Source organism: Stenella coeruleoalba (assembly GCF_951394435.1).
Source record: "Stenella coeruleoalba genome assembly, chromosome: 2".
NCBI classification, from domain to species: domain Eukaryota; kingdom Metazoa; phylum Chordata; class Mammalia; order Artiodactyla; family Delphinidae; genus Stenella; species Stenella coeruleoalba.
Genome location: NC_137147.1, coordinates 22,414,663 through 22,419,776, shown reverse-complemented (window position 1 = coordinate 22,419,776; position 5,114 = coordinate 22,414,663).

Genomic DNA, 5,114 nt, shown 5'->3' with positions numbered 1-5,114 from the left:
ATGAGTCTGCATTGGAAATTCATAATGACAAGCCTGCCCTCACATGGGGTAGGGACTTGAACACATGTTACCTTTGTATTCTAGTAAACTGCAAGCAAAATTAATTTTTAAGGGCTTCTAGGTTATTAGTGGCCCAGGACACCTGACAGAAGGAAACACAAATCCTGTCTAGAGAAATAATTCCCTTAACTTAGATTCCTCAGAAACGCCATAAATTAATATCAGTAAAAAGGAAGAATATAAAGTAAAATTATCAAAAACACAGGTAAACAACGCACTAACAACAAGTCAGAGAAAAACAGCCCATGGTCTTCAAATGTTGGAATAATCAGGTACAAATTATCTTAAAATATGATTTAAAAGTTTTGAGGGTAAAGAGAGAATTAAAAATAAGAATATAGAACATGGTACTTTCAAGGAATACCAAGGAACATTTGGAAAAGGACTCAAAAGAACTTTCATACATTAGTAACATGAATTTTGAACTTCAAAACTCAGTGGATTGGTTAAACAACAGATTAGACACAACTGCAGAGAGAACTGAAGAAATCATAAGAAAATCATAAGACAGATCTGAAAAATTCAAAAAAAAGAAAAAAATGCAGCACCTTTGAAAGTTGAAAAAATTATAAAAGCCTTGGAGAATAGAATAAGAACACACATACACCTATGTGGAATTAACAGAGGAAAAAATAAAGAAATGAAGAGAATTGATATTCAAAGAATTGATGGCTTTGAATTTTTTTGACTCTCTGAAAGACATGCATCTTCAATTCAGGAAGCACAATAATACTAATAAGAGTAAATACCAGGAAATTTCCATTTTACTACATGATTGTAAAATTTCAAAACACTATTGTCAAAGAGAAAATCTAAAATGTAGCCAGAGGAAGGGAAAAGTGCATAAAAATTGGTAACAGACTGTTCACAGACTCTCAGCAGCAATATTGGAAACACCAGTAGAATAATATCTCCAAAAGTTATGTATAATTATATCCCTGCCTGAAGAACAAGAGTGAAAAAGGATATTTTTAAATAAAAAGAAAATAAAGATAAAAAGTCTACTACAAATGCACCATCGCTAAAAGAAGTTTTAAAGAATGAACTTTAGGAGAAAAGAAACTCATTTCACGAGGTAGACCTGATAGTCAAGAAGGATTGGCAAGCAAATGAATTGGTAAATATGCAAGTAAATATAAATGAATATCTGTGTATGAAATGATAGTAATTTGAAAAAAAAAGAACCAAAATATTGCACCAAAATAACATTTCAGAATATGTGTGAGACATTTATTGAGAAAATTTCATTGAAAAACAAAAAGAATACGTAAACCAATGGAAAGATATATCATGTTCATGTATAGAAAGATGCAATACCACCTAAATGTCAATTATCCCAAAAAATAATTAGAAATGCAACAAACTTTTAATTGAAGTGCTAAAAATGTTCTTTCTTGGAACTTGGAAAATTGATTCTAAAATTTATATCAAAGAGCAAAGTGCCAAAAATAACCAAGATGCTCCTCAGGAAGACAAGTATGTATGAGGAAAGTCGGGGAAGGAATTTGTAATAACAAAGCTTTTTATGAAACTATAGTGTTAGTTTTGAATCATATGAAATGGACATTTTTATAGGGCAAAAACTAATATTGCTAACTTCTCATAGTTCAATATAATAATAAAAAAGATGTAATAAAGTATTGGTTTAGAGAACAACAAATAGATGAGGAAAATTCAGACTAGAGTACTTTGGGACAGGCCCATGCATATTTGGAAACTTGTCAGAACTGGCATTATAGACCATTGGAAGAAAAAAAATATAAAGATGCTGTAATAATTAATTATCTGTTAGGAAAGTAAAGCCAAATTAGATTTCTTACCTAATATCATAGACAAAATTAGCTCCAGGTAGATAATCACATACTTATGAAAAGCAAATATTTAAAATGCTAGAAGAAAACATAGGAGAATGTATTTACAGATATGTTTTCTCCTTCTTCTACAGTAAAAAAAATTTCAGGTGGGCACATGGCTGTCCAAAATAAAGACATTTTCTAACCTTCTTTGCAGGTAGGGTCATCTTGTGACAAAAGTTCTGGCCAATGGGATATAAGTGGAAATGTCCATAAAAAGGTTTCTAAGAATCTCCTTAAAAGATAGCTGATACACCCATACTTTACCCCCCCCTTTTTTTCTCTTCCTTTTTGCCCTTCTGCCTGGGTTATGGGTATATAAGAAAAATAAGACATCATGAGGGTGGAGCAGAAAGCTAGAAGAAGCCTAGATCTCTCAAGACTTCATGGAACACAGCTTCCTTACCTTCTGCAGATTTCCTACCTCAGGATTTTTGCATGAGAGAGAAAAATTAGCTTCTGTCTTGTTTAAGTCATTATTAATTTAGGTCTCTGCTCCTAACGCACAGGCAGACCTAATGCTAACTAGTGCAATTTGCAATGACATGTCTTCTCTCCTTATTTTAGAAAGTCTACAAGAGAAAAACAGGATAGGAATAATCCTATAGGAACATCCACTTTTAATAGACTAAATGGGAAGAGAGAAGAATAAAAAAGAAAGAAGCTATAAGAGTTTAGAAGGGCCACATGCTGTGAAATACAGAGAGTGAGGATGGGAAAAAAATTACCTGTGGACTTGTCTAGATTAGAAGGAGCTCACTGGTGACTTTAGAGGACTCCAAAGAATGTTTCCAAAGAATGACTAAGAAGTCAGTGAAGCAACACAACACTCAAGGGATTATTGCCACTTGCACGTTACTTGGAGGCCTTCCAGCTCCACACAAAACCAGCATACAAACGCGTTTGGTGTTTCTGGGCTACGGGTGTAACTAGATGTACCTGAATCATCAAGAAACAGAAATAACCCTTACCCTGGATAATTTCTTAATGTCTCTTCCATAATTATGACACACCCAGTAGGAACACGCCTGGTCTACTCTATCTGGTCACAATTGAATTGATAATTCAATAGGGATCCAACCTATCTCTCGTCTTCACTAAACAAGGGGATTCTTTTTTCTCTATTGTTTAGAAGGTAACCATTTTATGCCATGGGATGAACTACATAGATTACTACCAATGTGTATTATAGATATCCATAGAAGTGTCCACCTGTAACAGAAAATGACAAATCTTCTGAAGGTGCAACTAAAATGTGGGCCTGATAACACTCACCATCTGTATGGAAGCCCTGAGCACCAGAACAATGGAAGAAGTGCATGCAGGCCAGAACTTAGAACTTAACAAAACATGAGTAGGCATTCCCCGGTTATACCCAAGGGAGATGCTTTTCAGAAATGTGCACAAACTGAGAATACATAGGCCAAAAGAAATTTTTCCATAAGAAATAGTGGTAAGGAATAAATTTAGGGGATTTCTGTCATTACAACATATAGCCTCTACTTATACATCCTTCAAGTATAATAGGGAGCACACTTAAATGGGTAGAGTAAGTAGTGGAGTTGACCAAAAAAAAAAAAAAAAAAAAAAATTAGTGTTGGGTTTGATGAAGGAAAATGCAGCCATTACAAAAGCAAGGGAGGTTTGTCTCCATAGGGTGATGACTGTTGGAAATGGGGGATTATGGTCCCCTAGTACCATCAGAGGATGGAAATTCCTAAACTTTCCCTTAGGATTTTCTTCACTTTAAAGAAACTTTCCTATGCCAGACATTTACAATGCACCCCTCCCAGTAGAATTTGGTAGAGCACCTAAACCTCAAACAATTACGGTAGCAAGGGCAACCTATCAGGTATAGATAAATAGAAACACAAAAAGCAATGAAAACTTGGTGGCTGAAGTAGGAACACCTGATGAATAAACATCCTGCAGCATTTATTGGGGATGCCACCTCCTACAGGAGTGGCCTACGAGGACACCTAGGCCTGTGGTCTGTACACATGTTATTAAATTGCCTAAACTGCCTCACATGTGTTGTCTAAAATATATGAATCAAGATTTCTTGCCTCAATTACCTAGACTAAATCAACAACACAATCCACTCCATTCCATCCCATATCCATAATCATGGCATTAGGCTAAAGTTCTTATTTTTTTTGGAAGGAGAGGAGAAATAAGAAGGGGACAGCAAAGCCAGGAGAGGAAACAGAAGTTAAACTCCCTTTTCTAACTTTTTTTTTTGGCCGTGCTGCATGGCATGCGGGATCCTAGTTCCCCGACCAGGGAGGGAACCCCAGCTCCCTGCAGTGGAAGCGTGGAGTCCCAACCACTGGAACGCAAGGGACATCCCCAAACTCCCTTTTATGAAGCAGGAATGGGAATGGGTGGGTTCCTGGAAATCTAGCATTCTTTCAGTCCACTCTCCCTGGTTTGGGCCAGTTAAAATGGCTACCATTTATCAAGAGGTACCTGAAATCTCTGCCACTACTCTAGAAGACCTAGGCAACTGCAAGACCCAGAATTGTCCCCCCTGGATATTTAAGCTACGTTGTACAAGTGTCAGTTTGGGCTCCAAGGGGATCAGGGCTCTAGCCAGTCTTGGTTCCTGAAGGTAGAACCATGAATTCCCAAAGTCTAGATGTGCAGGCTCACCCGGGACAGCTCATTAATTTCATAATAACAGACCCTGCATTTTCCTGATTAAGTTTTCAATTTTTTTCACTAGTGTATGTTGGGAATTTATTCTACTCTAGCAGATCTTCCTTTTGTCTCTTGCATAAATCTAGGCCACATCTTGACCAAGATGACTAAACCACAGTGAATCCTCACCCCTGTGAAAACTGGGAAAGAAAACTGGGAAAGGATTGTGAATGCCTTTGCAAAATGCCCCAATGCAACACATTATTATACTAAGGAATTTTATTACAAATTTTCCTGGAATATATTTCAGGGCTCAATGCTGGCTGGAAGACGCCCTTATTTTTAAAACACCCTTTTCTATGTTTCTTTTTCTCCAGTTCCTTCTACAAGTCCTTCTAGATGGAGTTAAATGGCAAAACTTCAAGGTTTTACAGTTCAGTATATTTGAAGATTATACATTAGATACTATGATGCTTAGATTTTTCATTTACCAGCCAGACTAGAAACACTTACAGTATGGGAAACCATATTTTATACCATTTGTATATATACCCACCGAAG